Here is a 25,626-nt window from a genome sequence, read left to right as displayed (position 1 = left end):
AGACTTTCTAGGATTGCGTTTGATATGTTCTGCTTCTTGTTCGCCTGGTGCGAGCGACGCATCCTACACTTATGAACTCAGATACAATGCACAAATGCTAGGTTTTCAAGTTGTCAAAAGAGGTCACAGGTCCAGAAAGCTGTTCGCGCGTCAGGTGCCGCAATGAGATTTCTTATATGCCGGCACCAGTGTGCGCTTTCTTGCTTATAAAACGCGAAATGATAGCTAATGTATCGACCAACCACAAACTATTTTTACTACCCATCTTACGCACGAACAGCTGTGTGAATCTGCGCCCAGAATTGTCGCGTTTCTAAGCAAGCACAAGCAAGCGCTTCGACGCGCCGCATGCGGGCCGGGCGCGCCTTGCGAGTCTCGCCCAATAATGGCGGCCGGGCGAGGAGGAAGCGGCGCTGAGAGGAGGAGCTTGCGCTACCTTTGAAAAAATTACACCATCTCCCGCTAAAGGGGACCATGAGGCGATGCGAAGCCAGCGCACTTGCACGATCGCGTTCCGTTGGCGTTCGTTGGGCATGCTACCGACCTCAACAGTGTGTAAAATTGGGCTAGTTGGTTTAACTTCATTGTTTAAACAGCGCAAAAAGACGACGACACGAGAAGGAGGACTACACAGGACAGGCGCTGGACTAACAACTGTTGGGTTTATTGAGCAGAAAAGAATAAATACACGTAATCCGACTGCGTGCGCATCATCGCATTACAGATAATTGTCACTCCTTTCAAGCAGGCTAAATTCGCAGTCATGCAGACAGATAAATGGGGTGGAAATGCAAACATCATTGTTGTACTTAATGTGAAAGGCTTCTATGATTTCACGAGACCTTTGGTCAACGTGCCTGAAGATGATATGCGTGCGATTAAACAACGGTTTACACCCACAAGAACGACAATGAGCAGATAAATGTGAAGTAGGTGTGCCTTTTAAAGTGTTATTGTGCTGGCGTAGTCTCTCGTTAAGGCAGGCACCCGTCTGTCCAATATAGGCAGGCACCGACCTCGCGTCGTGGAACGCGAAGAGGGACGCTACGCGCGTCGTATCTTCCATCTAGCCTGGCCGTTAATTCTCACAGGGCGAGCGGGGAACGCGGTCGACAGGCGGGCGAGAGGGGGGCAGCGTATGAGAGGAGAGCGAAGGGGAGGGGACGCGCATGCGCTCGAGCTCATCGCGGCGTTGCGCAGGAGATAATTTGGGCATGTCTAGCCCGCGTTTCAGAGGAAGAGTGGAAAGGGGGAGGGGAGAGGGGAAGTGGAGAGGTGTATGGTAGAGGGGAAGTGGAGAGGGGAGGGAGAGGGGAATGAGAGAGGGGAATGGGAGAGGGGTAGAGGACATGGGGAATGGGAGAGGGGTAGAGGACAGGAGGTGTGTGGAGAGGGTATGCGCATGCGTAGTAAGGGCGGTCACGCCGCACACCACCACCACCACCGGATTGAGCTCCGCTTAAGATACTTCGCATCTAAAATAGAGGGACCTTCAAACGTGCAATAGCGCGAATGGCGGCCACCACAATGGCACCATGCGATCTTAACGCAGAGGTTAGATCCACTCCCGGTCTTTGAAGCTGGAACTCACCGTGGTTGATTTTTTCGCCCTTTGCGGCGATCGCTAGAACTTGAGACTTTCCGGGGCCTGGTATACTCACCTGAATAGAATCACGTACCATCGCGTAACAACTAGTCATGTGACTAAAATCACAACAGCAAATCACAAAAATAGCCGAGCCGAGCCATACTTATTACAACCAGCAAAAACTTAGCCTGTTTAGCGAAAGCCTGGCATTACTAGCTAGAACTTAGAATAAGCTAGGTCGAACACTAGCTCCGCTCTTGGTTCCAGCCTTGCGCCACTAGCGCAAGCAGCGCTGTTACTTATTTAATTATACTATTTTAGGATTATCTTTTTACTTCTTTTATTCTCCGCCTCCTCTTCCTGTCTTTCCATCCCAATTCCCTCTCCCACGCAGAGTAGCAAGTCAGCGATATGCATACGCCAGCTAAATTCTCTGCCTTTCAATAAAGAGCTTTCTCTCTCTCTCTCTTTGTCTTCGAGACGATCGCTTAAAGGATACAAAGTAAACTTGTTTTGGTTTTTGGGGGTAATTTTTATTGGGTAGGTTACAAGTAAAGCCGTTTGGATAGTCATCGAAACTCTGAAATAAAACCAGATCGATCACGGAGGCTTTTAAGGTTCACTAAAGCTAGGTGCGTTCATGTATGCTTTGCCCCATTGACGGTCGCAACTGTAAAGTAATGTACTATCTGTATTCAGTATTCTGCCTTTCTAAGGACACACTATGCGAGCAAGCATGAGGAAAAACCAAGGAAATTCGTTGTAAAGAATTTCCTTGTTTCGTTGTTTCCTCGTTAGGAAAATCCGCCACATGCTAGACACTCTGGGAATTGATTTCATGTGAAGCAGTCGGCCTAGCAGCCTGTGCCGAATTTTTCGCTTTGGACCCCATCCCTTCCCCCTGTGCAGGGTGGCATACCGGTTATGCCAAACTGGTTAACATCCCTGTCTTTCCTCTCTCCCGTTTTTCCTTGCTTCCTTCGCTTTGAACCTAGCGTATCGACACCTTTGGTTAAATTTAGTAGTTGTGCGCATATGGTGGCCTTTCCAGGTACGTAGACTACACTGGCATGTAAAGGGCAGCACGTGGTCTGAAACAACGTCAGCACTCACGTTATTAAAGCGATGTCATTTTTATCGCAACGAAGTGTACGTACGTTGCGATGATACGCATGTCACAAGTGGCGTCATTATATCGTGAAAATTCCGGCAGATCCGACGCTTCGAGGAAATCGATGTGATGCGAGACAATCGCCGAGTAGCTGCCTTCGCCGCTTTTTTTCTTTTTTTTTAGTTTTGAGCCACGCGTTACGACATGGATCAACGTCTTTGTGTAGATTAAGAAGTTGTACACGCATATCGAGATCTTTCCTAGCACGTCGACTACATTCGCGCCGGAAGGGTAGTTTATGGTTCGACGTAACATCGGCACTCACGTTGAAGCAATAATAATAATAATATCTGGGGTTTAACGTCCCAAAACCACGATATGATTATGAGAGACGCCGTAGTGGAGGGCTCCGGAAATTTCGACCACCTGGGGTTCTTTAACGTGCACCTAAAGCTAAGTACACGGGCCTCAAACATTTTCGTCTCCATCGAAAATGCAGCCGCCGCGGCCGGGATTCGATCCCGCGACCTGCGGGTTAGCAGTCGAGCGCCATAACCACTAGACCACCGTGGCGGGGCTCACGTTGAAGCAAATGCGTCAGTTTTATAGAAATGAACAGCAGGCTACGGTGCGATTAAAACCCCTTGACCTAGGAAAGTAACGGCACTGTCCTCCGTGCGCGCGTTTCCTCCTCGATTCTCTTCGCCCGCCGCCGGTGAGCGCTGCGCACGGCACCACTTTTCGCCGCGGCTCCCGCGGGCGAGCCGCAGAATTCAATGGAGGCACGTGATTACGAGCCACTTGCGCGCCGCAGTGGTGTGAAAACTTAATAAAAGGTCAGTTTCTTCCGAAAGCCGTGTAAATGGGGCATGCTAATATAAAAGGAGCTTTATGGAGCGTTCCACCATGCAGACAGTTTTTCTGCCACACGATAACAGGCTTTGATATAGTTTAGCTTGCGTTATGTCAGCCTGTGTCTGGATGTTTTGTCTCTTTCCTGTGAGCGCATGTGCAACACAGGTACTTACAACGTCGCATCTTGCAATGACTTCGCATTGTCAATCCATGTGTTATCTTGACGTGAAAGTATATTTGCGCGGTGGTCTCCAAACTGAACAAGACGCTTCGCAGTGTCAGTACGATCAAGCGGCGCCAACAGTAATTGATCTACCACAATAACAGAAGCGCAGGAAAAAGATTTTTCAGAATAGTATTTTGACGTTGGTGTCAAAGAAACTAGCACTCGGTTTACCTGTGAGAGGAGAGATCCAGTACCTTGAGGGTAGGTAAACGCCTCTAGTTACCGTACTATGATAGTTCACACGAAAAATGTCATTAGATTATGTAGTAGCAGTGTTGCAATTGCGATTTTTATTAGGAAAAAAATTATCAGGGCCAAAATCAGGGTGCAATAATCGCGGGATAATTTATTTTCATGCGCGCGCTACTCGTTGGTTGATACGTGCCTCAAAAGAGCATCGCGTCATATTCATCCCCAGAATCATTGCTAGTGCGTAAATATGTTATGAAGTAGTAATGTTTCGAAAAAGAGAATATCGAGAAAACAGAAAAGTGGTAACAGTATATCACTGCACAAATATACACCGTTTTACAAATGACAAAGAGGTTTCACTGCGAGGAAAGATGGACAGAAGATGATATCTCGCACTATCCGCCTGTTCTTTACCAACAGGTGCTCTATTTTCTCGGAAGTGTCAGTGCATGAGAGGTAGCGCGTTTTCTTTTGAGCCGAGCCACTTTTTGCAAGGAATATTCCACGCGGATATTCGTGTAATTGAGATTTGCTGCGTATTCACAGTCAAGCCACTGATTTTATGAGCTATACAGTCGGATACAACCCAAAAAAGCACTTAGAAAATAGCAGTCTACATGCAGTGAGCATTGGTACACGTTGTATCCCGCGGCGCAAACAAGCGCTCTTTTCGAAGCTATATTTAAAGTATGCAGCCTAGTAGGGGAAACTGCAGTGCCTTTACGTTAAGCATATGCACCCATCAGGTGAATCGTCATATAACAGACAACACCGTAATCAATACCGGTTCACGCGGGCACTATTGATCCCGATCAGGGCCGATCTGTATTAGGCTCGATCCGGATCAGGCGCTGCTACGCTCACTAGAATAGCGATCGCGTTCGATCGGGACCGAGACCATCGCGATATCCTCATCGACCTCTGGCTCCCTGATTGCGATTTGATTTACGTTTGCGCCAAACTGGGTCCGGATTAGTTTGTACCGTATAGTAGCGATGACTGTTGATCGCGATCAAGAAATTCGATCGAGGATTCACTTTGCTCGCGACGAAAAGTGCCCGTGTGACGCCGGTACAAGAGATAATCTAGTTTCTAATTGGTTAACGAACGGCGCGCGGCCTGCTAGATAACGGCTCACTTTCGCTGTCATAATGTTATTGCTCTTGTGTTGCGCAGTGCACGTTTTTCTCTTTGTTTTCTTGCGCAAGATCGCATTTGTGTCCTTATTCTTGTGTGTGAACCGACCCCCCGCCCCCTCCCCAATCGACGAGGAAAAAAAAAACCTCATTTGGGAAACCAGCACCTGTAAGGGTCATTCGTCATATCGTTCTTTTCTTTTCCACCAAACATTCACAATAAACGGAATCTAACAATCACGACAAGTGCGATCGAGAAGCCGTGTCAGTTGTGCAGTTCAGACTGAATAACAGTTGCCAACATGCGAAGTGATGGAGTCTCAGCAGAATATTGAGCATATTGAAAACAACCTCATTTTTACGCAACGCAAAAATAGCCGAGAAAAAAGAACGTTTATGAGCAGCCAGAATATTTAAAACTCCGCATTCAGCAATGCTTTGACAGGAGCGATAACAAAGTCGCCTTACCTCGAAAAGAACACTGTTCTTTGTCGAAACAATGTTCCTCTGGCCAATGTTGTGCAGCCACTGCTTCTTGTGCATGGCATCACGCTTACCTTGCGGTATGATAAAATGTGCGTAACCAATTGTATGCTGGTTCTTGCAGTTATAGGCGCAACAGCACGGCATAGCGGCAGCACGCAGCGCAAAAAACAAAGCGCTCGCAACGTTCGCTGCGTGGAGCCGCGGCGAAAAATGGCGCGAGCGAAAAAGAAAAGTACCATCAAAACGCAAGATCCACGCGTCTCTAAGGGCAACCGTGAAGGAGACAATCGTCACGCAGAAATAGCGGCGAACAGGACGACGCGAAAGGGGCGAGAAGGGAGAGAGGAGGACGAGCGCGCGGCGGCGAGTACAGTGAATGGCGGTACTTTGCCAACGTCGAGGGGCTTTAGGCGCGATGATCTGCACATCAGCAGCAGCGGTCGTTGACATATTGTTACGGGGTCGCGCAAGGCGCGACTATAGATTGCTGAGTCATAGGAGTATGCATGTAATGTTTATTAAATAACATGAAATATATCATTCATATTCAATCATTACATGCTATAAAATCGGATAGCCACCACTGGAAGCACAATTCGCGTTCACCCGGCATGTGTTTTTCTGAAGAAATTTATAGCACTGGCGTGGCTCTATGGCAGGGAAATTTTTTTGCGAGAAGGGCAAGCCACGTTATTCATGTCATAACTTGTGAATCGTTTTCTTCGTAAACTCATATCCTTCTCTCTCAATTTTGGTATGTACGAAGTTAAGGAGACAAAAATGTAAAGGGAATAGATAGATAGATAGATAGATAGATAGATAGATAGATAGATAGATAGATAGATAGATAGATAGATAGATAGATAGATAGATAGATAGATAGATAGATAGATAGATAGATAGATAGATAGATAGAAATTGTTAAAGAGCCTTTTGCTCGCTAAGAAATACTTCGTATTTTTTTAAGCCTCCCAAAGTGTTTTTGACACGAAAGCATTTTATGCCAGGGTGCACAAAGACTTTAGTGACGTATTTCCGTCACGGAAATGACGTCGAAAAAAATGTACGCGATCAGATAGCAAAGAAAAAAATCCGTTAACGGGCGTCTAACCCACGACCGCTCGGTCCGCAACAACGGATGCCGGGCACGCTATCCGCTGCGCCACAGTCATTTTTTTTCTTTATTGCAATGTTAATACATTATATACATATACACATGTGCCACACATCACCCACCAGCATGCGTAAGGCTGGCTGGATATACTTATGCACTTTTAACTGTTTCAGTGTATCTAATATACAAATCATTTCATCACTTGCCCCTCGGTGGTCCGGCACTTCTCTGAGCTTCGTGATCTGTTCAACAAAATAGGCGTTAACCGATCGCGCTTGTGGCTCAGCATTTCGTATATCCATACGTGACCTTCATATGCTATAAAGACCTAGAAGCGTGAAGAGGTCATACGGGACACTATTTCCACGAACAGGCAGAAATCGAATTCCGTAATCATCAACTGGTAGTTCCTTCTTCAATGTTCTCTGCAGAACATTCCAATAAAACACAGCGTCCCAACAGTCAATAAAAACATGCTCTACAGTTTCCGGTTTGTTACACAAAAGACAATTCACTCCCCACGGCACAATCATGCCTCGTTGTTCGATCCATGTTTTCACAGGTAGTGTGCCCGTGTGAAGTTTAAAGAAAAACGTTTTAACCCCAGGTGGAACAAACGTCTTTTTTACGCGTTTCAGGACGTCCCTCCCCGAACCGTCCCCATAAATGGTTCTGTGAAGGGGGCTGGAAAAACTATGTCTGCCAGGTCTTTCAGTAGGCGCTTCCTGGGAACGTTACTTAAGTATTCAATAGAAAATCTACTTATAAGAAACCTATGGGAAGAGACCACCTCGCAGAAGTAGCGGGATATTTTATACGGACTGTTGTCCATGGTGGAGACAACAAATTCTGGTATAGCTCCCGGTAACATGACCTGAATAATTGTATGGATGAAAGGGTTTTGCTGATCTCAAGAATAAAACTCTACTAACTACCTGTTTCAAGAACAGGTGACTTAACCCCAAGCGATTTTCCGGAAGGTCTCTGACCTTCCGGAAAAGATTAGTCATAACAGAGAAGTGTTGCAAATATCATATGAAAACGCTGAATATTACTTCTTGTGCAGTAGAGAACCTGGAGAACGTACGATATTTTAGCTGTCAAAAAAAAACGTTACATACCGTGGATCTTGCAAATATTGACAAATTTCGCCCACCCCAGCTTAAAGTCTTTGTACTCATTTCTTCCGCCTTGTCTCTCCAAAACTGCGTATTTTCTCTATATCTATCTAGTGGTACCCCTAGGTATTTGTTGGGTACAGTGCTCCACTGCAGTTTCTCATAGACACTGGGTGTCTGCTGCCACGAACCATGCCATAATCCAAAACTTTTGTCTGTGTTTAATAAACTACCAGTTTGGTCGCAGAAACTTTGCGTGATCTGCAGTGCTATTCTCACACTTTCCTTGTCAGTACATATAAAAGCAACATCATCCGCATATGCAAGCACTCGTACCTCACAGGACTGCAGCCGGAAACCTCTTAATTGATCATTCTTAATGATTTTCCTACACAGGGGCTCTAAAAACAGAGCAAACACTAATGGTGACAAGGGCATCCCTGTCTTACGGACGAACGAACATCAACGCGTTCTGTCAGTTCCCCATTTACAACCAAACTGGTGGTACAGTTTTGATATGCCATTGGAACTCCTTCACATATAGTAGAACCCAAGCCAGCGTGTTCCAGTATATCAAACAGTGTGGCATGACATACCATATCGAAGGCTTTTGAAAAATCAATTTGTACCATCGCTGCTTTTCCTAATTGAGCATCGCAGTATTCTAGAATACTCCTCGCTACGTGAATGTTTGTAAATATACTTCTACCTTTGATTCCACAAGTCTGATGTGGCCCTACTAAATCTGTTATAATACTTTGCATCCTACTAGCCAAGACTTTCATAAAAATTTTGTAATCCACATTTATTAAAGTTATGGGTCTATATCCTTTCACAGTTTTACGCTGTGCTTCATCGGTAGACTTTGGAATCAGCACCGTGTGCGCCAGCGCAAAAGAAGGTGGTAAGCGCCCTCTTCGAAAAGCCTCAACAAATACTTGTTGAAGAATTAGGGCAAAGTGCGGCTTAAATGCCTTATAAAAGGCAGCTGGTAAGCCATCTGGTCCGGGAGACTTTCCGGGTTTCAGTTGATCAATAGCTTGCTCCACTTCTTTCACGGTAATTTCTATTTCTAATAAATCCGTTAGTTCAATTTCCAATTGTGGTATTTCAGGTAAAAAATCCTGCCGAAAGTTTGGATTGCGGGGTTTTCGCAAAGCAAACAGTTTTGTATAGTAATCTACGAACGCTAGTTTAACCGCATGTCGGTCCCTCGCTACAGCGCCAGCATACTCTATTTCACCTATTTCATTGCAACATGCATAACTCTTCTCGTCTGAGAGGGCACGCTCGGTTGGCACCTCTCCTACAAGAAGTTTCTCAGATCGAGCCCGAACCATTGCACCTTTGTATTTTTCGTGTTCTATGGCCTCCAATTTTGTTTTGGTTTCTCTCTTCTAGTATTAAAGTTTCTAGATGGGATCGCAAGCATCTTTCTTCCCTACGCATCAAAAACTTTATTTGGCACCCTCTTTCTATTGCTCTAAATTTAATGCATTGTTTGAAGCCTTTCCCATGCTTCGAACTTGTCCTGTTCCCTTTGCTCAACCAAACTTTTGATTTTACTCTTCAAGTGGTCGAGAAATTCCTCATTATCCAATAGCTTTTCATTAAACTTCCAAAGCTCCCATTCAACTTTCTTTTTGGTCTTGTACCCTATCTCGAACATAACCAAACTGTGATCGCTGAACGTTACTTGTTTCACCACGTAGTTCCTGCAATTGGATGCTAGTTCCGAGGTCACGTAAGCTCGGTCGAGCCGAGCATGACTGCTACCTTGAAAATGAGTAAAGTGTCGACGTTTTCCACCGACAGCTGTATAAGCCACATCAACCATAGGAAGATTGCCAATTAGTTCCCTTAAGTACACTGAACTGGCATTACTGACACGCGATTCTGTAGAACGGTCATCAGCTTCGAAAACACAGTATCATTGCTCTATCACAGTCTAACATATGAGAGATATCTTGAAAGAACTGCAAGCGATCCTTGGGCAACGTAGGTGCATAAATACACACCACACGGAAAGCACACCCAGCAAAATTGAAATCACACTCACAAATCTACCACGGTCACAAGACACCACTTTCTCTACTGCAATGCCGATTGAATTCTTCAGTAGTAGGCAACATCCTGCGTGGGAGCCCACCGCATGACTCACGCACATGGAGTAATAGGCGCGAAAGCGTGCAAGCATGCTGTCAGTATGACTCTCACTCTCCACCTTAGTTTCTTGAACCACGAGCACATCCAGGTCCAGATCGTGCGCCAGACGCTTCAGCTGATACTGCCTGCGTCTTGCGCCCAACCCGCGAACATTCAGAGTGGCCACGCGAAGGGGTACATTAGGCGCCGCCATTTGCGTTTTGAAAGGACGCCGGGAGCCTAGCGCTAACCGGCGGGGCCGACAGCCAGGGGCGTAGCCACGTTAGGGCACACCGGGCCCGTGCCCCCCCCGAAATTTTTTTTTCCATAGCATACAGAGCAGAAAATGACACTCGACCACATCTACCTGCTCATCCCCACTACAGATCAAGGAGGTGCCCCCCCCCCGAAAAAAATTTCTGCCTACGCCCCTGCCGACAGCCTGCATTCTTCACTCATCAGAGCAGCTGCCGCGGGTTAGCGACGCTGCTCGGGCGCGGGGAACGTACTTCCCCTTCTTTCCCGTTGCCTTCTTCCATTCGCATTCAAGCTGCCGCTGTTCGCGTGCGGGTTCCGCGCCATCCTCCTCACGGCGTCTCTTCACAAGCGCTGGGTCCACATCCATTTTCACCAATGCGCCTTGGTCTCCTCCAAAGCTGCCTCCCTCGATCTTATCCGTCTCTTTTCTTTGTTCAGTCTCGTCTACTGACGTACTGCCTTCCACCTTTGCGTAATCGTGTTCTCTGACTAATGCGTCTCGACGCGTTGCACGCGAACGCACCACCGAACGCGCCGCCGGCAGCTCCTCCGAAGGCTCAGTGGCTACAGGTGCAGTACTCTCCTTTTCCGAGCGTCGGTTTTCGGCGTCTTGCGGCGCCGCCAGCGTTCCCAGCCGCACAACCACTGCCCTGGCTTGTTTCGATAATTCCTTTGGTTGTTGGCGAAGCTGCTTCTTCCGCTTCTACTTCATCCATTAAGTCATGGATATCCTGCCGTTTTGGTGTGGCGCCTATCACCGTGGCATAAGTGCGCACACAATCCTGCCGTTCGTGACCGAAAGCGCGGCACGTAGTGCATCTCGGCGTTCGGCAATCACGGCGGATATGCCCTTTCATTCGACAGCACAGACAGTTGGGTGCTTTGCCAGGCACCACTACCAGAACGGCTCCTCCTTGAAACTTAAAGAGATCCGGCAGCTCGTCCGCAATGATGCCCTCATGCAGGGTCATACGAGCGACGCGAGTTGTCGACTCGGCCTGTTCAAAACCTGGTACGCTCCACTCTTCTAGATTGACTTCTTTCACGTCACCGTACTCGCTCAACACTTTTCGAACAGCCTCGTTAGGCACGTCGAAAGCTACCCAGTGTACCTTCACTGTAAGCTCCTGCTTCACAGGGTCAATAACCGCACAGTATCGCCCTTTCACTTGAATTCCGCCACTGCTCAAAAGCATATCCTTTGCTTCTGAGGAACGTAGCTTGACCATCCAAACATGACTCATTTGGTAGGGTCCAATGCCACTCACCGCTTTGATGACACCCAGTTCTTCCAGTGGTGTTCGGAAATCCTCAATCCTGTAGGGTCTTCCGCCGACGTCACAATGCAGAAAAACACAAGGTTTCATTGTTTCGTCCTTCGGCAAAATTGGCAGAACAATCTTGTAGCCTGCAGGCGCGCCGACACGACACGCTCTGCGTTTCCCTCTAGTTCGGCCGTGGTTTTCGATCACATTTTAATATGCCTAGGGTTGGCGACCAAGTTCTGCGTCCAGTATGCGACGCTCTTCTGGCTATCACACCTCGTTCTCTGATTACGCTTTCACTGTTAACTACTACAGCTACCACAAGGCTTTGTGTAATCATTTAACATGGACGTTAGTAATCCGGATGGAGATGTACCACCGGTCATCAAAGTGGGTGCATCCACGTTAAACGCTGCTATAGGTGCCAGACATCAATATACATTGCGCAAACTCTCTTATATCAACGTACAGTAAACATTCAGTTACTTCTGTAAGGGCACGCTTTCCTTTCGTGTTATTCCGATTCCTAAGACGGAGGGTTCAACCATCTTTTTTCACTGCTGCTGATCACCAGGTATTTCACCTGGTGCTGCTGATCACCAGCTCTAGGTGGCAGTAGTGTTAATAGCGGCGGTGTCCTGCGACGCTTTGTGCATGTATACAATACGTCCGATGCGTTTCTGGGCTGCACGTGTTCTCACGTAAAAGGAAAATTGTTTATAGATTGCACGTTAGTATGTCGTTAACGAGTGCTTTACACTAAGAAACAATTATAATATGAAAAATCAACGCAGTTTTATGTCTGTCTTCTACGCTTGCACAATGCGCCACAAAAAGTTCGCTGCTAGCGTTGTTTCCGCTGTACACCTGTCCAGTGATCCGGTACTGCGGATACGGTGAAACGTTTACGTACAAGACAGAACTCCACAACGGTCTTGATGTGCTTCCTATTGATGTGCTTATAATCAGGTAACAACCCGCCAGCTAGCCGGCAAGTACGAAGGCTGCAAGCCATTGACAGCCAAGTGTATAAAAGGGTGTCATGTCAAGCACCTAAAGCAACCCCAATAAGTTGTTTCGCAATGAAATATACTTTGAGCGAGAAACATGAAACTTTTGAGATACTGACAGACATGTCATTCAAAGGAAACAAAGTTGGTCGCAGTTCAGAAAATTTCAAGCAATTTTTATAGTGCGTAGCCGTTTAATGGTATAATATATAGGGTGAACAAAATTAAGCTTTATGGTTTTCTTGAAAATCAGTGCCGGGAGGTACGTGAAGAGCACCTTTTTAAATAAAAAATGCATCCAGGGAGGCCCAAATTATTTATTTATTTATTATTTATTAAAGATAATTTGAAGGCCCGAAGGCACCGCAGAAAGGAGTGGGCAAAACAATAATTACAAGTGTAGTTTAATAAAAGTAACAGGGCCATCTTGTACGCAGAGCTTGAAATCTTTTTCGCCCATTATGCAGGCGATGGAGGCGGGAAGGTGGTTATAGGCGCCGCTTGTCCTAGGAACCAACGAGCCATTGCACAATCTGGTGCGACAGGACGGTAAGCCCACGTTATAGCGGTGATTAGTCCTCGGTGATATGAAACGAAGTGGCTGAAAGAGAGGGTCCTTCAAATAGCTCTTATAATGATACATTTTGTGAAATATCTTAAGGCGAGGCAATATGCGGCGGAACGAAAGGTGAGGCAAGTTTAGAGTGTTCTTCATGGATGTGATACTGGAATGACGTGAATAATTCTATAAGATGTAATGCGCTGCGCGATTCTGAATGGCTTCGAGAGTTTGACTGAGAACGGCATGAGTTGTATCCCATAGGGCGCATGCGTACTCTAGTTTTGGCCTTACCAATGTTTTCTAGAGTGTTAGCTTGATTGACGATGGGGCAGAGGAAAATTTTCGACGTAGATAATCAAGCATGCGGTTAGCATTGTTAATCAAATATTGTACGTGCATATTCCATGAAAGATTGGAAGATACCTGCACACCAAAATGTTTTTAACTTTCAACAGATGGTAATGGGATGTTACTGAGGCTGTATGTACGCGAACAGTGGGTAGTAGTTTTGCGTGAAACTCGCATGCTCTTAGATTTAGTTATATTAACTGTCATGAGCCATTCTCACACCATTGGAATATTTCATCTAGATCGCAATCTTCTGGTAATGTACGCATTCACCTGCGAATAGTCGGACTTTTGAAGAAGAAACCCCAGAAGGAGGATCATTAATATCAATTGAGAAAAGCAGTGCGCCTAAAACGAACCCTTGTGGTACACCAGACGTTACAGCAGAATCAGGTGCACAAAAATTGTTGGCTGTCACATACTGGCTACGGTTAGAGAGAAATTATTTAATCCATGCAAGTAGGTTGTTGGTCAATATTGAGCTGATTAAATTTCAAAACAAGTAGTTCATGTCAGCCGGAGTCAGATGCTTTAGCGAAATCTAAGTATATGCAGTCAGTATCAAATTTAAGATCTGAGATAACAAATAAGTCGTTAGTAAAGCACAGCGACTGCGTTCCGCACGAAACTGCTGCACGGAATCCATGCTGACAAATACTAATGTACATCACCGGATTGATGCACAGCAACCACCTTCCCATCCTTCCAGTCAGATGGCAGTGTTAACGCCTGTTCAAAAAGTTTTGACAATATTAAAGCAGAATAGACATGTGTACACTTCAGCTTTTTTGACGAAATACAGTCCGGACCGGCTGTGAAGACATTTTCAAGATGACAATCAGTCTTTCAGCACCAACTGCGTCAATGATAATGGGGTCCATTGGCAAGAAATTCATCATCATCATCATCATCATCATCATCATCATCAGCCTGTCTACGCCCACTGCAGTGCAAAGGCCTCTCTCATGTTCCGCCAATCAACCCGGTCCTGTGCTTTATGCTGCCACGTTACACCTACAAACTTCTTAATCTCATCTACCCATCTAATTCTCTGTCTCCCCCTCATGCGTTTGCCATCTCTTTGAATCCAGTCAGTTACCCTTAATGATCACCGGTTGTCCTGCCGACGTGCTACGTGCCCAGCCTGTATATATTTCTTTTTCTTGATTTCAACTAAGATATCCTTAAGCCTCGTTTGTTCCCTGAACCACTCTGCTCTCTTCCTGTCTCTTAAGGATACACCTATCATTTTCCTTTCCATCGCTCGCTGCGTCGTCCTCAATTTAAGTTGAACCCTCTTTGTATGTCTCCAGGTTTCTGCTCCGTAGGTAAGTACCGGTAAGATGCAGCTGTTATATACCTTCCTCTTGAGGGATAGTGGTAGACTACCATTCATGGTTTGATAATGCTTGCAAATGAGCGCCATCCCATCCTTATTCTTCGAGTTATTTCACTCTCATGGTTCGGCTCCGCGGTTACTACCTGTCCTAAGTAGATTTACTCCTTTACAACTTCCAGAGTCTCGCCACCTATCGCAAAGCGCTGTTCTCTGCCAAGATGGTTCCACATTACTTTAGTTTTATGTATATTAATTTTCAGACCTACTCTTCTAATTTCCGTATCCAGTTCAGTAATCATGAGCTGTAATTCGTCTCCCGTGTTACTCATCAATGCAATGTCATCAGTGAATCGCAGGTTACTGAGATACTCTAACTCTTATCCCTAATTCTTCCCAATCTAGGGCCCTGAAAACCTCCTGGAAACACGCGGTGAATAGCATTGAATTGAGCATGCTCTAACGAACGAAAGAAGCCTCAAAGCTATGAAGAGAAAACTGCGCATAGGCAAAAATCAGATGTATGCATTAAGGGACAAAGAAGGTAAGGTCACGACCAAGAGGGATAGAATATTTGAGGTAGCGAGAGAGTTCTACAGAGATCTGTATAGCAGCTGAGAGAGTCAGGATAATAACTTAAGAAGCAGTAATAGCCCAGAGGAATCTGACATCCCACCAGTATTGACCGGAGAAGTAAAGAAAGACCTAAAGGGAATGCAAAGAGGCAAAGCCGCTGGTGACGATCAGATAACATCAGACCTGTTGAAAGACGTTGGAGAGATTATGTTAGAAAAACTGGCCACCCTGTACACGAAGTGTCTCTCGACGGGGAGGATACCAGAATCTTGGAAGAATGCCAACATCATCTTGATCCACAAGAAAGAGGACGTCAAGGACCTGAAAAATTACAGGCCCATCAGCTTACTGTCCGTTGTGTACAAGCTATTTACAAAAGCAATTGCTAACAGCATTAATAAGACACTAGATTTCAATCAACCAAAGGACCAGGCAGGATTTCGTACTGGCTTCTCAACAATAGACCATATTTATACTATCAATTAGGTGATAGAGAAATGCGCGGAATACAACCAACCCCTATACATAGCCTTAATAGATTACGAGAAGGCATTTGATTGGGCAAGAAATTGGTTCCTGGTAAATGCGGGAGTAATGTGGGGGTGCTCTTATGAAAGTGTGCCGCAAATGCACCATTCAGAACATCGCAGCACTCACTAAGAGCAACTGTGACATTAAACTGGATTAATTGAATATGTGGCGTTTTAGTTCCGCTTATGATGCTCCAAAACTTACGCGTGTTAAGACCGAGCAGCGAAGGAAGTGTTTTAAGTAAAGAAATATTTTTTTTTGGCTTTCGAAAGCGCAATACAGAATTCTCGATTCAATATATGATACGATGACCAAAGGCCACTTCTGGCTGATAAATTCCCGCGTAAGAATAGCCGCTTCGTTTTAATTCGCCTGCGTTTTAACGTGTTGTTAAACCATGGAGAGCGAGGATTCGATGAAATAACATTTAGAAATAACAAAATTCAAATGCCTAGTTGGTACGACGTTGTAATTGAGATGCGCTGAGCGAAATGCACAAAAGAGTATCTGAACAAGAGGACAGTACCCTGTCTCTTCTTCCGTTACTCGTTTGCGCATATCGCTCAGCGCATGTACATTTTAACGATTCCATGAAACTTTTCTTTTAGGCACATGCGATCAATTAGGTGTAGCAATTTGTTCTTATATTCTAACCAGTTCTCCCCAACTGATCACTGCTCAAAACCAGCAAAAAACAAGCAAGCAAAGCATTGTTATTGTCTGTTTATCCATCAAAGCCCGCCTTGCTATAGTCTTGGCTAACTTAGCTTTTTTTGTCTTGACGGAAGCCCATGCTTTTGAAGTGAAGTGGATTATAGAGTGGTCGCTAATAGCCGGTAGATGAGTTGAAGGAGAAGCTAGGCCAGGTGTAGTGTTAAGTATTAGGTGTAATATGTTAGCGGACGTGGGAGTAATGCGAAGGGTAAAGTCAACGAGCTGAAGCTGGGTCTAGTTGTAGTCGTGAAAAAAAGTTCCTTGCTTTCAGCCGAGCTATGGTTTAAAGTAACCGAGTCTATTTCTCACATGATATCAGGAAAGTTGAAGTCGCCAAGGATGAAGAAGGCTGATTTTGGGTATCTGACGGACAGCTGATTGATAATATCGTGCAGGTCATTATAGAAGGATGACGATGCAGATGGTGACCGGTAGCAAACACAAACTATTATTTCGCGAGAATCACTGAGCACGCACACACAGACCAGCTCAAGGAAGATAGAGCATGAACAACATAAGAAGCAAGGTTATCGGCAATCGCCAGCAGAACACCAACAGCAGACCGGTAATCGCGGTCACATCGGTAAAACTTGTAGCACTTCGCAAATCACGTTGCTAATTATGAATGAAACCCACTAACCTAACTCAGATTAAATATTGAAATTTTATTCAATAATGATCTATCTATCTATCTATCTATCTATCTATCTATCTATCTATCTATCTATCTATCTATCTATCTATCTATCTATCTATCTATCTATCTATCTATCTATCTATCTATCTATCTATCTATCTATCTGTCTGTCTGTCTGTCTGTCTGTCTGTCTGTCTGTCTGTCTGTCTGTCTGTCTGTCTGTCTGTCTGTCTGTCTAGTTTGGTACATACCAAAATTGACCGAGAAGGACATGAGTGCTCGAAAAACGCGATTCACAAGTTATGACGTGATTAATCTGATTTTCCCGTCTCGCAAAAAAAAATTTCCTTACCACAGAGCTACGCCAGTGCTTGAAGTTGCTTAAGAAAAACACTTGCTGGATCAACGTGAAATGTAATTCCACTGTTGGCTGTCGGATTTAATGACATGTAATGATTCAACATGGATGATTTATTATACGTTATGTAATAAACATTACATGTATACTCCTGTGACTCAGAAATTTATAATGACACGTTGCGTGACCCCGTAACAATATGCAAACGACAGCTACTGCTGATGTGGAGATCATCGCACCCAAGCGTGCTCTTCATTTCTATAAAACTGACGCATTTGCTTTAAAGTGAGTGCCGACGTTACATCGGACAATAATCTACCCTTTAATCGCGAATGAAGTCGGCGAACTAGGAAAGCCCTCGATATGCCTACAACATCTTAATGTGTTCAAAACGTTAATCCACGCCGTAACACTTTGCTTTAAAAAAAGAAAAAAGAAAGAAAGCGGCGAAGGCAGTTCCCGGTGTTTGTCTCGCATCACATCAGTTTCCTTGAAGCGTGGGATCTACCGGAGTTTTCGTCACACAGTGACGCCACTAGAGACACGCATATATATAATCGCTCTGTAGCGTACACTTCGTTGCGATGAAACTGACATCGCTTTATTAACGTTAGTGCAGACGTTGAAGTAAAATGACCAATCCAGCAGAGCCTGCTACTGGCCGACTGCTTCACATAAATTTGATTCCCACAGTGCGTTGGATGTGGCGTAGTCTTCCCAAGGCGGTTTAACAAATAATGCTCTTGTCTTTTCCTCACACTTGCTCGCATTGGGCGCCTTTGGAAAGGCAGAATACTGGTAGTGTGGGCGGTTGGAGAAGGCAGTACTGTCGATGGAGCCAAATATTCAAGGGCACACCTACCTTGACTAAATATTAGAAGCCTCCGTGATCGATCTGGTTTTATTTCAGAGTTTCGCTGGCTACCCAAATAGGTTTACTTGTAACCTACGCAATAAAATTAACCCCTAAAATAAAAGATGTGTACTTTGTATCTTTTAAGCATTCATCTAGAAAACAAAGAGAGAGAGAGAGAGAATTCTTTATTCAAAGGCTGAAAATTTAGCTGGCGTTACATATCGCTGACACGTTATTCTGCGTGGCGATGGTGACTGGGGATCGAAAGGCAGGAAGAGAAGGCGGAGAAAAAGAAAGTGAAAAGAAAATCCTAAAGTAAGATAAATAAATAATCTGCGCAAGTTGCACTAGTGGCGCAAGGCTAGAACCAACAATGGAGCTAGTGCATGACCTAGCTTCTTTTAAGTTTCCCCTAGTATGGTGGCTAGAAGGGGGGGGGGGTGTGATTCCTAAAAGGAAGAAGGAAATGACAATGAAAGTTGGGTGTGTGATGTACGATAACTGTCTCTCAAGTGAGGACACCTCAACCGATACACTCACGGGGGATTGGGGAATGAAGAACAGCGAAAGTGAAAAGACCGTGTGGCGATCGCAGCATCCCCGCCATGGGAGAGGGATGCGCGGAACGCAATGAAAGTTCTGGTCACCGCAATTGGCGCTTGTGCAGTAGTAGGTGCTCGCCGCGCTTGCTTTGGCTCGTTCGTTCTCTCTGTACTGTGCCGTCACCATGTTCGGATGCCTCGCCTCCGCTGTCGTCGTTTGTTTACCCGCCACTGTACCCACGTGGTCTGCGAACCATGCCGTCAAATCGCGGAAGTGCATGCGTCGTCCCTGCTGTAAAGACGGGTATAGATCGTGCTCGGAGATGCTTTCGGTCTTTAAAGCCCCGAAGGATCTGTCGAGGCGACAGCAATGAGCTCGAAATATTATGCGGACAGACAAAGAGCTGATGACGGACTGCGTTGTTTGCGACCGGCACTTCGACGCGAGTTTCATCGAAAGGACACACCAACACATTATAAACGGTGAGGTTGCTGAGATACCCCGCGTTTGTCAGAAGACGCTGTTCCTACGGTGTTCCTGGAAGCACCGAAGTACTTTACCAAAAAAAAAAAAAAAGCAGACAGGAGTGTCCAAAGGGAACGCCAAAAACATTTGAAGTTGTGGAGGGTCAAGTAATTTGACCACTTAACGTGATAGGGAAGTATGTGATAACAAATGTCTGACGTAAGCATGGGATGACAATTGTCTGATTGAGGAGGGTCAAGTAATTTGACTTCTTAACGTGATAGGGAAGTATGTGATAACAATTGTCTGACATAAGTATCGGATGGGAAATGTGTGATAAATAAACATGTTTTACCATTTCCCTTGCGTGTATTCAGTATGCATCTAAAGCCGTAAGTTAACAGAAATAATTGGTCCTTGTATAGATAGAACTATCATTCAAATAATAAAATAAAAAGTTCGGTATCAAAGAGTCTCCAGCTGCAGCATTCCGATCTCCACTTAAATTTTCTCAAGGAAAGGAGCCGGAAAATGTAAATGCACGTTTTCTCATCGACAGAAACGCACGTTTTCTCATCGACAGAGTATGACATGTTGAAAAATTGAATATTGCAGTGCGCCGCCTCAGTGTGAAACCCGCACAAAGCCATTGGTAAAAAAACTGAAGCAATGGGTTTTTACTCACCGGTCCGTATATTCACGGGCTTGAAACGAGTGTCATCCGATGAAAGCTTCAACGGTCTCTTCGTTCCCCGAAGTTAGCTGAATGCACTTCGCGAAAGAATGTTAACGAATCAAAAGAAAACAAACGAAAGCGAGTGTGTCAGCCAGCAGTGGCTCGAAACATTTACAGCGAAACGAAACAGCGCGAGAACCATCCGAATGCACCGCGAACCGTTACGTGCCGTTGCGCTGCCTCTGCCGCCGTATATTTTGAAATGAAAGTGAAGCCGATAGGCTGCTGACAACTACGAGTAAGCTGGAGCAAAAGCTATTACAAAAGATTGATGAAGCGGTACCTTGCAAGGCAAAGCCACTTCCTATAAAGAGCAATTTGTTTTATTGAAGTATAAAAGTACGCAAACTACTAAACTCAGTTATTTCTAGAATATTTTGATTGAAGTTTGGCCCCGACGAGGGCACCCCTACATAAAAAGTGCAATAGCGCGAATGGCGGCCACCACAAAGGCCGCTATGCGATCCTAACGCAGAGGTTAGTAGATCCACTCCCGGTGTTTGAAGCTGGAACTCACCGTGGTTGATTTTTTCGCCCTCTGCGGCGATCGCTAGAACTTGAGACTTTCCGGGGCCTGGTATACTGACCTGAATAGAATCACGTAAAATCGCGTAACAACTACTCATGTGACTAAAATCACAACAGCAAATCACAAATATAGCCGAGCCGAGCCATACTTAGTACAACCAGCAGAAACTTAGCCTGTTTAGCGAAAGCCTGGTATTACTAGCAAGAACTTAGAAGAAGCTAGGTCGAACACTAGCTCCGCTCTTGGCTCCAGCCTTGCGCAACTAGTGCAAGCTGCGCTCCTACTTATTTAATTATACTATTTCAGCATTATCTTTTTACTTCCTTTTTCTCGGCCTCCTCTTCCTGTCTTTCCATCCCCAATCCCCTCTCCCACGCAGAGTAGCAAGTCAGCGATATGCATACGCCAGCTAAATTCTCTGCCTTTCAATAAAGAGCTTTCTCTCTCTCTCTCTTTGCCTTCGAGACGATCGCTTAAAGGATACAAAGTAAACTTGTTTTATTTTTGGGGGGTAATTTTTATTGCGTAGGTTACGAGTAAAGCTATTTGGATAGTCAGCGATACTCTGAAATACAACCAGATCGATCACGGAGGCTTTTAAGGTTCACTAAATCTAGGTGTGCCCTTGTATATTTGGCTCCATTGACGGTGGTTGTGTGGACGAAGGGTGTCACTATCTGTATTCAGTATTCTGCCTTTCTAAAGACACTCTGTGCGAGCAAGTATGACGAAAAACCAAGAAAATTTTTTGTTAGACCTCAATAGGAAAATCCGCCGCATGGCAGACTTTCTGGGAATTAATTTCATGTGAAGCAGTCGGCCTAGCAGCCTGTGCCGGTTTTACCGCGATAGCGTTAGAGAGCGCGTGTCGCAGAAATTGGTGTGTCGGCGTCGGCACCGTTGGTAGTGAGCTAAAAATCGTCCGTGGCCGAAAAATTGAGAAAGAAGCAAATAAAATATAGAATAAAATCTTCGGTCCCATTGAGGATAGAACCCGGGCCGTTCGCGTGGCAAGCAGGTGTCCTACCAAAAAGCCACGATGTAACTTGCAGCTGCTTCGGAAAAAAAACACTACATAAATGCCATGTAGTGGAAGGAGCCTCCTAACGCATTTTGTTCGGCAGGTGTCACGACGAAAACGAGCCCATTCGGCGATTTGTAGGTGCATTCGCGAGGCCACCAAACTACGTCGAAAAAGGCCGGGATAGTGCAGCCATCGCCGCTAAATACACACACGAACTTTCAAACAGCTCTAAAAAAGGACAACTATGTCCATCTAGCGGAAAACATATCAAGCCAACTAGATAATGTGCTGCTATCTGTGAGGCATTGTGAGAAATATGTCTCGACTTTTGATGGCATCCGAGAAAGTGGGCGCGCGGCGTGTATCTTGGAGGCCATGTGACTCTTGCTTTAGATCGAAAGCCTGTACAATTCGCGCGCGTGCGTGCGTGTGTGTCTGTGTGCGCGTGTGTGTAACAATACACATTAATAAGTATGCACTTAGTGGTAGAAGTGCGCACTAGGAGGCCGAATTTCGCTATCGCGTTCAACTCTTAAAGGCGAAGCTTAAGGGTCCCCCAATTTTTTCGCTTTGAACCAAGCGTATAGAGACCTTTGGGTGAATTTAGTACTTGTGCGCATATGGTGGCCTTACCAGGTACGTAGACTACACTGGCATGTGAAGGGCAGCACATGGTCCGAAACAACTTCGGCACTCACGTTATTAAAGCGATGTCAGTTTATCGCAAGGAAGTGTACGCTACGTTGCGATGATATGCATGCCACAAGTGGCGTCATTATATCGTGAAAATTCCGGCAGGTCCAACACTTCGTGGAAATCAATGTGATGCAAAACAGTCACCGAGTAGCTGCTTTCGCCGTTTTTTTTTTCTTTTTTTAACACGAAAGTGTTTTATGCCGGGGTCCACCACGGCTCTACTGACGCATTTCCGTCAAGGATATGACGTTGTAAAGTATAAAGCCTAACATATGGCAAAGAAAAAACTATAAGAAAAAGTTCCGTCACCGGGAGTCGAACTTCCCACCTCTCGATCTCCAGCGCGCAGCGCGAATCGACTCCGTCACAGACGGCGTGTTCTCCGCTATGCTAGCGGCGAGCTCTTTATGTACACCATTTGCCGGTGGCGGTACTCAGACATCGGCGGTACAGCGTGTTTTCGTTATCACTAGCGAGATGGCGCGAAGGGCTCGAAGAGCGCGCTTTAAAAGTCGTCCCCCCGCGGATTAGCGCGCGCCTCGACAGGGCGTGGTCGCTCGTGCGGTCGCTTATCTCGTGATCTCGGTGGTTTGTACGTCTTGCGCTCTGCCTGCAAGTTTCCGTTGAGAGCACGAAGGTCACCTCGCCATAACCTGGCTCACTGCAGGGGCCGCTTTTGCGACAGGAGCGCGCTGCTCACACAGAAATAAGTTACAACTGTGACAGTTCGCGCTCATCCTGTGTATGTTCGTTCCGCGTGTCCTTTCTGCTTGAGCAGCGCATTGCAAGTTTCGAGCGGCTTGCCGTTCTTCGCGTAACATTACAATTTGATGCTGTAGCATTCATTCCTTCGCGCTTGGGGCGAAAGAATGCACAACAAACGCTCAACTACGTCTGTGAAGACACGTTTCACTTTCGTGTTATACCGATTCCTATGACAGAGGGATCAGCGATGTTTTTTTTTTTTGAGCCACGCGTTACGATGTGGATCAACGTCTTTGTGCAGGTTAAGAAGTTGTAGCCATATCGAGAGCTTTCCTAGCACGTCGACTACATTCGCGCCGGAAGGATAGTTTATGGTCCGACGTAACATCGGCATTCACGTTAAAGCAAATGCGTCAGTTTTATAGAAATGAACAGCACGCTACGGTGCGATTAAAACCCCTTGATCTAGGAAAGTAACGACACTTTCCTCCGCGCGCGAGTTTCCTCCTCGATTCTCCTCGCCCGCCGCCGGTGCGCGCTGCGGACGGCACCATTTTTTTTATTATATACCCTAAAGGCCCATTCGGGCATTACATAGGGGGTTTTGAGATAGTTATGTGAACAAACTTGCAAATAAGACCATTGGTAATATGCACTGAAAATAGCAAACAATATGAAACATACCACTGTTAACAAGGCCGGGTGCAAGAAGATTGGTAGCATATAAATGAAATTGTTAAGACAAAGTTATAAAATCAAGGATGCTAAAGAGAGCGAGATAAAAAGAACACTTCAATTATGCACTGAAAAATAAAAATACAATGGAAATTGAGCTGAAAAAATCGATTTGTGCAATGAAAAGGAAAAGAAAGAACTTGTATATATACATACATGCACATACGCATACGTTCAAGAAAATCTTCAAGGTATTAAAAAAAGCGTGATGATCAATGACCGAAGCTATGTCCCTCGGCAGTGCGTTCCAGTGATGTATGGCTAGAAGTAATGGTGAATATTGATACGTATTAGTGCGTGCAAAGAAAGGCTGTACTTTGAGTGCGTGATCAAAACGCTGGGAAATATTGTGAGGTGTTTTAATGTGAGCTTCACGGAACCGGGATTTACTATGATAAAATGTGTGAAAGTGTGATAACATTGCTAGTAGTCTGCGTTTGTGAAGACAGGGCAATGAAAGTGAGTGTTTGATATCTGTAATGCTATAGTTGCGCGAATATTTCTTGGTGATAAATCTTGCCGCTTTATTTTGTGTCGATTCTAGTTGATCGATCAGATATGATTGATGTGGGTTCCAGATGATAGACGCATATTCTATCTTTGAACGGACAAGTGTGGTGTATGCTGACAATTCGGTTCGCCAAGTATAGGTCTCGTCTAATGAAGCCGAGTGTTTTGGATGTCTTACTAGTTATGATATCAATGTGCTCGTTCCAAGTTAAATTAGAAGATAAATTAACTCCGAGATATTTAAATGTGGATACTTTCTCAATGGGAACACCCTGAATTTGGTAATGGCTTAGTACTGATTTAGGTGCTCTTGTGAAGGTCATGGCCTTAGTTTTAGAAGCGTTATTTTCCATTTGCCACTGGTGACACCAACATGCGAGTTTATCGAGATCCTACTGTAATGACTTTTCTTGGATGTTATGAATTCGTCTGTAGGTGATGCAGTCGTCTGCAAATAACCTGATTGTAGATGATAGGGTATGTCCAATGTCGTTGATGTAAATAAGAAACAAAATTGGTCCCAGGACCGATCCCTGGGGAACACCAGACTTTACAAGTTAAAGAACACCAGACTTCACAAGCAGTTTTCGTCGCGGCTCCCGCGGACGAGCCGCAGAATTCAATGTAGGCGCGTGATTTCGAGCCACTTGCCTGCCCGAGTGGTGTAGAAAACTTAATAAAAGGTTAGTTTCTTCCGAAAGCCTTGTAAATGGGGCATGCTAATTTAAAAGGAGCTTTATGAAGCGTTCCATCATGCAGACGTTCTTTGTGCTACATTATAACAGGCTTTGTATAGTTTAGCTTGCGTTTTGTCAGCCTGTGTCTGGATGTTTTGGCTCTTTCCTGTGAGTGCATGTGCAACACAGGTACTTATAACGTCGCATCTTGAAATGACTTCGTGGATAATACATTGTCCATCCATGTGTTATCTTGACGTGAAAGTATATTTGCGCGGTGGTCTCCAAACTGAACGAGACGTTTCGCAGTGTCAGTACGATCAAGCGGCGCCAACAGTAATAGACCGATCTCACCATATGATCTGCGCATGAGCGAGTTTTCGGCAGCCGCACTGCCGCCATCTTAACTGGAGTACTCTGAGCACTGCTGGTGCGGCTGCTTGCTGCGTGCTTCAGGCATATTGCCGTTTGACATGAATCCTGGGCAGAGAAGACCATTGAAAGCTGTGTTAAACTGTGTCCGGACCTCTAATGTATGTTATTGTACTTCCGGTTACGCTGTTAAGAGAAAAAAAAAGAATAGT

At 45.3% G+C, this 25,626-nt stretch overlaps 1 pseudogene; it reads right to left on the bottom strand.

Moving 5' to 3' along the window:
• LOC119403529 (uncharacterized) overlaps window positions 1-24,688 on the bottom strand; it is a 38,951-nt pseudogene extending 14,263 nt beyond the window's left edge.
• Window positions 24,689-25,626: the final 938 nt, after the last annotated feature.

Source organism: Rhipicephalus sanguineus, chromosome 8 (assembly GCF_013339695.2).
Source record: "Rhipicephalus sanguineus isolate Rsan-2018 chromosome 8, BIME_Rsan_1.4, whole genome shotgun sequence".
Lineage (NCBI taxonomy): Eukaryota > Metazoa > Arthropoda > Arachnida > Ixodida > Ixodidae > Rhipicephalus > Rhipicephalus sanguineus.
This window is presented reverse-complemented; position numbering and strand designations above follow the sequence as displayed.